The sequence below is a fragment of the Zootermopsis nevadensis genome, unplaced genomic scaffold, assembly GCF_977971745.1.
Source record: "Zootermopsis nevadensis isolate Lab colony 2312 unplaced genomic scaffold, Znev_1.0 Znev_ptg000008l, whole genome shotgun sequence".
Lineage (NCBI taxonomy): Eukaryota > Metazoa > Arthropoda > Insecta > Blattodea > Termopsidae > Zootermopsis > Zootermopsis nevadensis.
Genome location: NW_028259140.1, coordinates 13,893,456 through 13,907,107, shown reverse-complemented (window position 1 = coordinate 13,907,107; position 13,652 = coordinate 13,893,456). Strand labels below are relative to the sequence as shown.

General features: G+C 40.9%; 1 long non-coding RNA gene across 1 annotated transcript in view; it reads left to right on the top strand.

Annotated features, from left to right (window-relative positions):
* LOC147874471 (uncharacterized) overlaps positions 1–13,652 on the top strand; it is a 33,238-nt gene extending 19,586 nt beyond the window's left edge. The window contains exon 3 of the long non-coding RNA XR_015534174.1: positions 1–13,652. This exon is cut by the window's left edge and continues 18,273 nt beyond it. This is a non-coding gene — a long non-coding RNA (uncharacterized LOC147874471).

Here is a 13,652-nt window from a genome sequence, read left to right as displayed (position 1 = left end):
ATTCTTGCCGTAGTAATGCATGTGATGATGGTGATTTTTGTTTTTTGGGGGAGAATTTGATTTGGTTCTTGTCAGGTTTTCGTTGATTCTGCAGCAACACAAAAACAGAAATAGAATTATTTCATATGAGAAACATGTGGGCAAGTGCATGTGAGCACACACACACACACACACATGGTTCATGGTTTAGCCGTTTGCGTCCCGAGGGGTCTGTAATGTGACAGTGTAAATATCCCTTTAAGTTTGTCTCCTTTATCATGTTCACTGTGATGTCATTGCCTTCCTGATTCGAGCCTCCATAACGAATGTTTGGAACTTGGTTCTCTTCAGGCACTGCTGCACCGTCTCTTAGGTTGGCACGGGTTCATGACTGGACCTGTATTCCTGGCGGTCGGTCCGCTACGTCATTCCTCCCTAGTTTGCCGCTAATGCGCGGTACTCGCCTTGATTGGTCTGGTGTGTAGATTTTCCACTGGAGTCATACGGGTTGGCTTGAGAGTGCAAACCTCCCCGAGTCTGCTCCCCCTGCGACGTCGTTTGTAGTGTGTGACTCTGTGTTATCGCGTGGTCCTGATGGCTTGCTATTCATATCTCTGATTGAATCGATCATTTTATCTTCCATAGCAGAAGTTTTGGTTTCCCCGGTAACCAAAGTTTCTCGCGAGGTGTCTCTTCTTGTCGTACGGATTATGATACTTGTCTGAATACCCATTATAGATTGCCGATGATATTCTAAGGTCCTGGGATTGAAACCCGGTAACGTTCTCCGTCTTTGCTACTGTCAACACAGAAGAACAATATTCCAGCAACCTTCTAATTGGTGTTGCAGCCCAGAAAATAAAAATCTTATTATTGAATGGATTCTGCGCTGTAAATGACACAAATGTATTGACATTGTTATTGATATTACCTTTCAATCTCTTTCTGTCTTTTACTATGTAGATGCAGGTTGTATTTCCAAACACAGCCACCACATAGCAAAAGGATCCACATTAGCACTGAATTGTCATTAAAGCCTTGAAATCTCCTACCTTCAAGGGTAACTACATGAAAGTATGGTACTTTAACTTTAAATGAGAGGCCCTTGCATGGCCAAACAAATACTGGTAGTAGCAACTCCAATAAAGCCACACTGAAACACTGATGAAAGTACATGAAATTCTATCTCTATATTGTTGTTACACTGTTTCTGCAGCAGACTTAGCATATAAATCCCTGATACAGATACTGAGGCAATAATGAAAAATTAAATTTGTATGCTACAGAACGAATTTAAATAATTTAAAGAGGGAGAACTTACCTTCTTCATTTTGTTAATCCTGTTGCAACTGGCACAGCTTCCTCCTATGGGCAACAAACTTATTTGTAGTATTTATAGTTTACAATTCTAAATGAGTCAGTAGGAAATTCAGTCACAAGGTAGCAAATAAATAACTTGATTTATTAAGAATACAACCTCACATAAGGTAGAAGCACAGAACAAAATATGAATGAGGAATTTGGTCATAAAAGCATCAAAGTAAGGTTTTATAACACTGGAATTTGTCATAATAACTTTGAGGCGAAGCTAATCAACTACAACTGTGGCATAACATGTTGCAAAGGAGAAAGCTGTTCCTACACTATGCAATGTTGATGTCTCCAGTATAACCTACAATAACCAATATGTTCTGTGTTTTAAATTCAAACTATAATACATTAAATATCACTGTAATATTCTAGCCATATTTTGCCAGCACATGCAAATTTTATAGTACTGCCAATTCTGTCACAAAAAATTAAGAGACAATTTCCAGTTCCAGGACAGACATAAGTTGTAATTCATCCTGTACATACGTACTAAATACTATATGTAACTATATACTATGAAACATGATTCTAATTTCTTGATATAGTGTTGTTTGGCAACATTTTATATACCTTTACTTGAGACGGTGTGCCTAAAATTAGTAATATCAATAATTTACAGTCAACCACAGCATTGCCACACAAAGCATAACCTTACATGTATTTATAATAGCTGATAATTTTTGGATGGAGTAAATTCTAAGGATAATGTCTGACTAAGCGAAATATCGCAAGCTAACATATTGAATTATATGAATTGTCAGATATTCCACCTTGCCTGTAACTGCTAGAAAATGTATCACACCCATAACTGTGTCCGAGGGATTAGCATATACAAATTTAATTATTCTCAGAGTCCAGTTCACTTCTACGGTAGCCAGTCTAGTTAAATATTTCCAGAAGCAAGGGAGAAGAGATACCAAGTCACAATTATGTGATTCCTCCCTAGTTTCCCGCTAATGCGCGGTTCTCGCATTGCCTGATATGACGAGGATCAGCAGGGCGATGTGTATCTTGCGTTCATCCTCTGTGTGACTTACGTGCACAACTCGCACCACACTGGATATCTTAAAAAGTGGGCCAACATTCTCTTGTCCTTCCCTTTATCGTATCGGTCCTGATACAACGCGCATCTCGTACGTAACTGTATCCTACGACTCCATAGTAGCTCAGTTATGGCATGCTTGCAATGTTCGTAACTGGCTAAATCTTATATCCAGCGATAAACCATTGTTTAGCGTAATCATCTTTAACTGCCTTCGTGGCTAACGAAGTCTGAGTGGCTCTGGCACGTTTCTCAGACCAAAATACTTTCCAACTCGGCCAGAGATTGTACCACATTCTGCTTATGGCAGTCCGTGAATTTAGGTGGTACGAAATCATCCCGTGACATCGGTCAAGCCCCAGATTGACAAATTCATGTGCTTTGACAAGTTAATGCCACTGTTGGTCCAACAACCCCTGCGCAAATGTCTGGTTCATGGTTTAGCCATTTGCGTCCCGAGGGGTCTGTAATGTGACAGTGTAAATATCCCTTTAAGTTTGTCTCTTTTATCATTGCCTTCCTCATTCGAGCCTCCATAACGAATGTTTGGAACTTGGTTCTCTTCAGGCACTGCTGCACCGTCTCTTAGGTTGGCACGGGTTCATGACTGGACCTGTATTCCTGGCGGTCGGTCCGCTACGTCATTCCTCCCTAGTTTGCCGCTAATGCGCGGTACTCGCCTTGATTGGTCTGGTGTGTAGATTTTCCACTGGAGTCATTCGGGTAGGCTTGAGAGTGCAAACCTCCCCGAGTCTGCTCCCCCTGCGACGTCGTTTGTGGTGTGTGACTCTGTGTTATCGCGTGGTCCTGATGGCTGGCTATTCATATCTCTGATTGAATCGATCATTTTATCTTGGTTTTATTTTGGTTTCTCCTGTAACCAAAGTTTCTCCTTGTCTCTTCTTGTCGTACGGATTATGATAATTGTCTGAATATCCATTATAGATTGCCGATGATATTCTAAGGTCCTGGGATTGAACTCCGGTAACGTTCTCCGTCTTTGCTACTGCCAACACAGAAGAACAATATTCCAGCAACCTTCTAATTGGTGTTGCAGCCCAGAAAATATAAATCTTATTATTGAATGGATTCTGCGCTGTAAATGACACATGTATTGACATTGTTATTGATATTACCTTTCAATCTCTTTCTGTCTTATGGATCCATGGAATGTAATAAAATATGCATCTATTTAACACAATATGAAGTAAATTTTTATGTTTTGCAGAAAACAGTACATTTTGTGAGAAACTCAAGCTCAGAAGCTAGGTTTTAAAGTGCATGCGCATGCAAGACACACACAGAAGAGAATTTTTTTATGCACAGACACTAAATTTCACTAAAATCACAGAATCTCGCTTTGAAAACACAAGACGATGCTAGAACCCGTTTGTGAGGACTTACCGCGTCTCCTCGTAGTTCTCGTACTTCACTTAGTTCTGCTTGTAGTTGTAGTATTTGATCTCGTAGTGACACTAGTGGTGTGTTTGTTGGCTGAAACACAGAACCCTTTAGTTAAAATTTTACAATAACGAACTAACTAACTAACTAACTGACTAGATGGCTTACCGAACCCGAAGGTTCATCACCGAATTAACCAAAGCCCTCCACCGGACCCTGTCCTGGGCAGAAGCCACTGTTCCTGGATCCTTTACTTTTTCATTGTTTATTGGAAGAGATGGCATCTGATCTGATAAATATATTTTTCCTTTCTCCCTATTTATTATGTTAAATGTTGTTTTTATTTCATTGTCTGATTTTGCTATAAGTCTACTGTAATGCTGCTTTTTAGCGTCTTTTATAACATTATTCAGGATTACACAATACTTAATATAAAATGCTCTTGTGTGTGGGTCATTACTGTTTTTATGTTTTGCAGAAAACAGTATATTTTGTGAGAAACTCAAGCTCAGAAGTTAGGTTTAAAGTGCACGCGCCTGCAAGACAGACACACAGAAGAGAATTTTCTTAAGCACGGACACTAAATTTCACTAAAATCGCAGAATCTCGCTTTGAAAACACAAGAAGATGCTAGAACCCGTTTGTGAGGACTTACCTGTCCCTCTCCTTGTCCTTGTGGATTACCCTGAAACACAAAACCCTTACATTATAATTTTACAATAACACGCTTTTTATAGAATTTACACTCACGCCTCTGTGCACTACGACTAGTCACAAAGTGTTTGGGCAGAAGTGATATTCAAATTTGGTCCCCTCTTCAAGGAGGAAACGGCATTAGTAAGTTGACCTTGTTCTACGTATTTTTGCTTTCTACGCACATTTATTTACTTCGCGTTAATTTAGAATTAGCATTAGATCTCAGCTCGAAATCTTTCCATTCCAATTCCTGGTGGTAGATTTCTTCTTATATTTCTGTTATATACCCATCCATGTGGTATGTATGTGTGACCCATGGGTTGGGAGATTCTTCGTCTCGTGTCACGCAGCACCATCTCGCAGATCTCACCGTAGCATTTGGCCCTGCTGCTCCTCCTTTGTACAGCTGGAATTCAAATATGTACGATGCTCCAAGGTGAGCGGTCGAGTCGCAAGCAGCTGATGTCGGTTGAACTGTTGCATTTCTCCAAGGTATATTAACTTCCGGGTCGTTTGTTGGTCTGGTGATTATCGCTTGTGTTTCACCTCCGGCATGCGTTAAATTCTTGAGCACTACCTTTTCATTTCGAAAAGTTTCAAATTGTCCAGTTATGTCTGAGAAGCTTTTCACGTATTTCAAGTGAAATCTCGTGTTAGGTATGTATTCTGGAAAGCTTGTGGGTGTGATCCCAAAGCCGGCTAACCTTTGTCGTATCTCGACGCGTTTTGGACCTATTGGATAATGCCTCCCAATTAAGTTATTGGTTACTATCGCTCCTTCAGGTATTCCAACGTGAAAGTTTACAACGGGCTCTTCTTCCGTAGATGCTGCCTCCATAACCTTATCTGCAGCTACTCCCAGTGAATGTACTTCTTCAAATAAGACGTGTGTGAGTGGTAACCTCCAAAGTCTTGAGCTACTGTGGTAGGCAATGTTGGAATTTGCAGCTCCGTTTCTTTCCCCATCTTGTCAGTAAATGATCCAATCTGCGATAAATACGCAAGGATCAGTTGTGGTACATTAAAAGGTTCGTCAATTGTCGTAGCCTTCCTGATGTCTTTCTAGGCTGATGTTACAGCCACTCGGCACAGTTTTGCTTTGGGTGAAATTGATCGACGGTAAGGCAAAACAGATTGACAAATTCATGTGCTTTGACAAGTTAATATCACTGTTGGTCCAACAACCCCTGCGCAAATGTCTGGTTCATGGTTTAGCCGTTTGCGTCCCGAGGGGTCTGTAATGTGACAGTGTAAATATCCCTTTAAGTTTGTCTCTTTTATCATGTTCACTGTGATGTCATTGCCTTCCTCATTCGAGCCTCCATAACGAATGTTTGGAACTTGGTTCTCTTCAGGCACTGCTGCACCGTCTCTTAGGTTGGCACGGGTTCATGACTGGACCTGTATTCCTGGCGGTCGGTCCGCTACGTCATTCCTCCCTAGTTTGCCGCTAATGCGCGGTACCCGCCTTGATTGGTCTGGTGTGTAGATTTTCCACTGGAGTCATACGGGTTGGCTTGAGAGTGCAAACCTCCCCGAGTCTGCTCCCCCTGCGACGTCGTTTGTGGTGTGTGACTGTTATCGCGTGGTCCTGATGGCTGGCTATTCATATCTGTGATTGAATCGATCATTTTATCTTCCATAGCAGAAATTTTGGTTTCTCCTGTAACCAAAGTTTCTCTTCTTGTCGTACGGACTATGATAATTGCCAGAATACCCATTATAGATTGCCGAAGATATTCTAAGGTCCTGGGATTGAACTCCGGTAACGTTCTCCGTCTTTGCTACTGCCAACACAGAAGAACAATATTCCAGCAACCTTCTAATTCGTGTTGCAGCCCAGAAAATATAAATCTTATTATTGAATGGATTCTGCGCTGTAAATGACACAAATGTATTGACATTGTTATTGATGTTACCTTTCAATCTCTTTCTGTCTTTTACTTAAATTCCACCTTTCTTGTTCCTTTTGAAACATTTCACCAACGAGGCTCTCAAAAGGCCGCAAACACTTTGCTTTTTATCTGCTATATACCTACCCTAACATAATAAAACAAATCTACTACTCCATCAGTGAAAGAGTTGGTTCTTTCTAAACACTCCATTGCACGATTTAATGTATCTACGATTACCCTGGCGTCTGCCACGATCACACCTGCCCATTCGGTCGTGTGTAGGTTTCGATTTCCTGTAAATAGGCGTATAATAGGTTGAGGAATGTTGAAGTTTTCCTCTGCTGCCGCCTTGCAGATAGCCTTCTCCTCGGTTGTAAGTGCGTGGTTGGGGTGTTTAGCCTTGACCTCTAGAAGCTTCAACCACAGCATCGCGGTGGCATAATAAGATAGCTCTTATTTTGCCATTCGTCGATCTAGTTGCTTTTCGTCAACTGCGATATTATTATATACTTCGACGGCAATGTCCGGTAATTTACTGTAATTAGCCTCAAAACGTTGTCTACCCCAAATATTGCTTCGGATATAATCGGTTCATTTTTCTGAGGTGTGGCGTTTGTGGCATATCCACTCGTGACGGTGGTGATTTCAGCCCCAGCCTCCTCTGCGCCGGCGTCTTCTTGCCAATGCGCTTAGGATCGAAATTTTCAGGTTATCATCAGTTACGGTCTGTTTTGTTTATTATACAATACAATGCTACAGTTCATTGTAGGGGGCTTAGTTATGGACTGAGCACGCTTGTTATGTATAGCGATATATTTATGAATTAATTAATTAATTTAATATCTAAAATTGTCTGGTCCGTTTCAAACAGCTCGTTTTTACCGCGGTTTTAAATTAAGCTTCTCCACTATATTTGTGGTCTTAATAGGCATCTGGTCCGCTCCAAATACTTCGTATATATAGCGGTTTTAATGGTTCATACGCATATGCGTGTATCATGAATCTTCTAATATGTACACTCATGTATTTATCTAAAACTTTAAAATCAAATACAAACTGCTGAGGCAAAGTTTGAACAAAACAGAGTGGTCAAAGGAATGAAGATGCGTGACACTCAAATTGAAGAAAACGTCTCCTTTCAATTAAATTATCTAGCACATTTTGAATTAAGCGGTCTGAACGTACTCAATAATGAGTTTTTGACTGAGTTAGAGTTGTATTTTATGTTGAAGGTACAAAAACTGCATGTGATCAGGTCCGCTCCTGTTCTCTGGTTTGCATTGCGGTTTTCGACTGTAGTGTTTTAACGCTTTGTTTTAATCATGCGTTGCGCTACTTGGTCTAATGCGATGTCTTGTCTTTTGGATATAGCTCGAAATCTTTCCGTTCCAATTCCTGGTGGTAGATTTCTTCTTATATTTCTGTTATATACCCATCCATGTGGTATGTATGTATGACCCATGGGTTGGGAGATTCTTCATCTCGTGTCACGCAGCACCATCTTGCAGATCTCACCGTAGCATTTGGTCCTGCTGCTCCTCCTTTGTACAGCTGGAATCCAAATATGTACGATGCTCCAAGGTGAGCGGTCGAGTCGCAAGCAGCTGATGTCGGTTGAACTGTTGCGTTTCTCCAAGGTATATTAACTTCCGGGTCGTTTGTTGGTCTGGTGATTATCGCTTGAGTTTCACCTCCGGCATGCGTTAAATTCTTGAGCAGTACCTTTTCATTTCGAAAAGTTTCAAATTGTCCAGTTATATCTGAGAAGCTTTTCACGTATTTCAAGTGAAATCTCGTTTGAGGTATGTATTCTGGAAAGCTTGTGGGTGTGATCCCAAAGCCGGCTAACCTTTGTCGTATCTCGACGCGTTTTGGACCTATTGGATAATGCCTCCCAATTAAGTTATTGGTTACTATCGCTCCTTCAGGTATTCCAACGTGAAAGTTTACAACGGGTTCTTCTTCCGTAGATGCTGCCTCCATAACCTTATCTGCAGCTACTGCAAGTGAATGTACTTCTTCAAATAAGACGTGTGTGAGTGGTAACCTCCAAAGTCTTGAGCTACTGTGGTAGGCAATGTTGGAATTTGCAGCTCCGTTTCTTTCCCCATCTTGTCAGTAAATGATCCAATCTGCGATAAATACGCAAGGATCAGTTGTGGTACATTAAAAGGTTCGTCAATTGTCGTAGCCTTCCTGATGTCTTTCTAGGCTGATGTTACAGCCACTCGGCACAGTTTTACTTTGGGTGAAATTGATCGACGGTAAGGCAAAACAGATTGACAAATTCATGTGCTTTGACAAGTTAATATCACTGTTGGTCCAACAACCCCTGCGCAAATGTGTGGTTCATGGTATAGCCGTTTGCGTCCCGAGGGGTCTGTAATGTGACAGTGTAAATATCCCTTTAAGTTTGTCTCTTTTATCATTGCCTTCCTCATTCGAGCCTCCATAACGAATGTTTGGAACTTGGTTCTCTTCAGGCACTGCTGCACCGTCTCTTAGGTTGGCACGGGTTCATGACTGAACCTGTATTCCTGGCGGTCGGTCCGCTACGTCATTCCTCCCTAGTTTGCCGCTAATGCGCGGTACTCGCCTTGATAGGTCTGGTGTGTAGATTTTCCACTGGAGTCATACGGGTTGGCTTGAGAGTGCAAACCTCCCCCTGCGACGTCGTTTGTGGTGTGTGACTCTGTGTTATCGCGTGGTCCTGATGGCTGGCTATTCGTATCTCTGATTGAATCGATCATTTTATCTTGCATAGCAGAAATTTTGGTTTCGCACTGCCCCTCCCTGAAAGTCTTCCTGCGGAAATAATCGCCTTTACAGGAAATAGTATTCACATAGGTTTCCCGTTTACCATGTCAGTTATTTGTGGGATAGAGTGGTCTACAGCATTTTAGTTTGAAACTGAATTCGTCTTCACCATTGTGAATTATCCAACTTGTACTGTAGCTCATGTAACATAGTGGCTGCCACTTTAAGCGACTTCCATACATTCAGTATTATTTCATTAGCATGTAGTTGTGTACACTTTCCAATCCTGTACACAAATAGATTAGGCACTACACATCTGCATTGATAGCAAATTTACTTTCCTTCATGTGCCCACAACTTTTTTCAGTGGATGTCCATGCATTGGGAACCAAAATTAGATTTGGGTATTAACAGACGTGCCTCTGAAGTTGACTGATGAATACCATGAGTTGTACCAAGTATGAGAGTTGCAACTCACCAAAACCGTAGGACTGATACCTTCTTTGTTCATATTGTTAATCGCACTGTTTCCCTATTTTGTAATTACCACAGACAGACATTAAATTTTCTTATATCACATTAACATAAGCAAATCAAGCGGTGAGGCATAAGCCTCGTGTCCCGCTGATTTTGTTCTTGTTTCAGCCTCCCAGAAGCACTGTTTATGAGCCTCGTTTCTGAGAAGAAGGTGTGTAGCCATGGAACTTTGCGATCATCGATGTCTGGTGGCGCAGTGGTCACCAGTCTGGTACAGGGTACCAGCCAACATTTCTGGATATTTTCTGTTTCAGGGGAATAAGAAATCTTGAAAAGGGTTTCTGAGAAAGTGTCTTGAGAGTACAGACTACTGTGGCAACAGTTTCAGGTACAGGCATTCTGAAAAGATAGTTGTAGTTGAAAGTCTTATTCACTTCATTATAGCCTGTTACCAAGGTCTGGAGAAACGTGAGGTAATTTGAAGTTAAAAGATGGCTGTCTTCTGAGTTTAGCACCGTGTAGCTCGTCATGATGATGGAAGAAGCAAGGACCTATGAAACATTAGAAAACGTCTACCAGACTACACAATACAGCAACCCAGAAGACAGCCATCATTGGACTCACTGCCGTGAGTTTCCTAAATCAAAGTTCATGTTGTTGTTTTTATGCTAATACTTATCGACAATCTACTCAAATATATGAATTTACTTTTGGCTTTAGAGTCAGATAAAGAGTGATAATTTTACATCAACTTATTTATACTGATAGCAGAATTTAGTTGTTTTAATTAATAAATTTAAAACAAATTTTATAATTTAAAATCAGGAAACTATGTGATGTTTATATATATAACTCTGTGACAGTATAGAAACAATTCTGTCATTAGGTAAATTCTTCTGTACAAGTTTTAATTACATTCTTGAGGAGTCTTGGTAGTGAATGCAGAACATGTGAAGAAATGTGGCCTGGTTTTAAGAAAGAGATTGACCTTACTGCTTCCTTCATACTTTGAGCAGTGTATGGGCTTTTATATGCCATAGTCCAAAAGACAAAGGATCATAATCTTGTGGAAGCTAAGAAAACTGCTTCTAAATCGCGAAGGCTTTTGTAGTGAAAGCTATTGAACCTACTCGCATATCATTTTCACATATGTACAAAACACCTTCAACTGACACAGAAACAAAGACAATCCATGCCGCCGCATCCAATTCCAGGACACCTCTATCCTGTCAACAAGATCTGGATACGTGGATCGAATGACCAGGGAGGCCATCAAAATTGAATTACAACCCAACAACTTCAACAGGGAGGATGAACTTCACTTGAGTCAGTCATGGAAGCCCCTCACTCACTCCCTCCTAATGTTCTGGAAGCATCCCAGAGAGCATTGCTTATCCCACCCACCACTACTCTGCCCTTTTCCGACCAGTGCTCCCTTCCACTCTCCTGCTTCCTGCTGCATCTTGGCCTCCCAACTCCTGTATGTCCCACCAAAAGGACTCCCTGAGGCCCTCAAAAGGGCTGTCCCTCAGACCTTTCCTTCTCCGTCTCTCGCACATGCTACAACATGCCCAAACCCTCCTATTGGTTCCCACCCCCTGCCTGCCAGCATGGACCTCTGATATGTTGGACATCTACCAGACTACATGGCACAACAACCCAGAAGACAGCAATCTCCAGACTCACCGCCATGAAAACCTCAAATCCCACATAGTCTACTAGTACACTTGCAGAATATTGACTGTGGACATTAATGTATTTGCCTTGGCAAACTGAACGACTGTTACCACAGTAAGTACCTTGCCATCTTCTTCTCAAGCTCTACAGTCCACTGTGAACTTTGGCTTCCTGCACAATTCCTCTCCAGGCCCGACGAACTTTGCCATCTAGTGAAGGAAAAATTATCACAAACTTACCCTACAGTCAGTATCAGCCATCAGCCTCATGTGAAAAATGCTGATTTCAAAAGTGGAACTTTGCCTTAAACCGTCAAGTTCTGGATAAAAGTTTCCATTGCTGATTGACCATCGTTTTAATGTGTACTGTACCAGTTAACAAACTGTGTTATTTACGAGTGTATAAGTGTAATGGGAATTAGTGTTTAACCAGACTAGATGGGGCATCAGCAGAAGTCAACTTGGATGAGCCAAGCACTCACCAAAGATGAAGAAGCAACAACCGCTGTAAGCACCATTCCATAAGCCATGGTGGAACAAACCTGTGTTGGAGAAACAGCGCTGTGTGGACAAAGGAGACTCTTAAGTCACACTAAGATTGAAAGTTTCTTTGGTGATGTTTTTATATTTAGGTTTGAGCAGCTACTGAGAGTGAGATGTAGTACAGAAATTCATGTGTAATTTTATGTTCCGTTAATTTTTTACTTCTTATGCAACATGATCCAAAAATTCACGCAAGAAAACCCACTGAGGTCACATCATGTTTAAGCTCCTTACATACAACAGTCTGTTGTCTTCTAACAGTGTAAGTGCAAAGATATATTTTTCATAAGTGTAACGGGTGTTTGTCATCAAACACCATATGGCATCTCGCTTGAACTTAACTTTCCAGAATGATGCATTGTCTGATTCTCCTGTGCCAAACAAATCGAGAATATTGTCTCATGAACCATTTCTATAACAAAAGTTGCACTTCACTGGCTTTTTCAGACACGATTTAAAGAATGAATGCGTGAATTGCTGAGCACAGTGGATATTTCTGACACACAATATAAGTGTTTTTCTTCTCTGATTTCAATGTATTTTCTTATTATTTTTAGACCATGTGTCAGGAACAGGTTGCTTGACTTTTTGATCACTTGTACATACTAATTTTGTTTGTTAGTCGTACAGTTAAATCAATGCCATTTAAAGAAAGTATGTTAATGTAGGAAGTTGTTTATGACAAAGGAAAAGCGTGTTCACGTAAGTGAGAATGTTGACCAGGAGCTGTGAAGGCAAGCCGGATTTTGGCCTTAATTGGAGTTTTGGAGATGCGTTAACATTGTGACTTTATCTAAATCTGAAAATTTTCTGTTTGATTTAATATTTCCCTACCGAAATCCAAGAGAATGATTCTGAATGAGTGTACATGGCCTCTGGCGTGGTGTGAAAGCCCGTAAGCCAAGAAGACATTACATGGCCTCTGGCGAGGTGTGAAAACCCGTAAGCCGACAAGAGATAAATAGAAGAGACTCTGATGTATCAGCTTACAACACAGTGTTGTATCTGGGATGTGTGAAAGAGAGTGTGATACAAAAATCGGACTATCTGATTTTGTAGTAATATGATGTATCATGACTTTGTATGGTAAAGGCTATCCACTTATTGTATAGTTTCAATAGGAATTTTGTGGGAAGACACATTCCTGTTAGTCACATGTTAAGGCATTTGTTTTTTGTGTGGGAATGAACATTTATTTTGCCCCAAGGAGTTACATTTATTTCAGAACAGGCTGTAGAAGCCACACAATAGGCAGCGCTTACACGATGTCCTGGGTTCAGCATTCTCACACCCTCGCCAAACTTTTGTCACATTTGGCTAAGGAATCGTTTAGCAATTTTGCATGACTCTTCCTTTGTCTGAAGACCTCGCGTATGAGGTGATGTGGGAACTGCACTTGCAGCAGAAATCCTAACACCAAAATTTGTGCTGAGAACCCCATTTCAGTTTTTCTTGTGCCTGGTAAGGTACTTCCTGTTGGTTGGCTGACATATCAAGATGTTGCTCATCATGTTTGAATTTGCTAGTTCTCCAAAGAGGGGGCATATATTTAAAGTTGTAAAATACCTGATAGATCTGTTTTGTTTGAATTTTGGGAAATTTGGCGTCGTGTGTGGGATATCAATAGATATTTGAAACCAGGCATAAGCAGTGAATTTTGCAGATGACAAGGTCGTTACTGCTGAAAGAGGGGTTAGGAAATGGGAATCTGTCAGCACATTCAGTCAGGAGAGTCTGCAGAAGGAAACCATCAGTAGCCATAAACTGTAAGTGATTGTAGAAGTTTGTATTGTGCAATAAACCAGTTTGTATTTA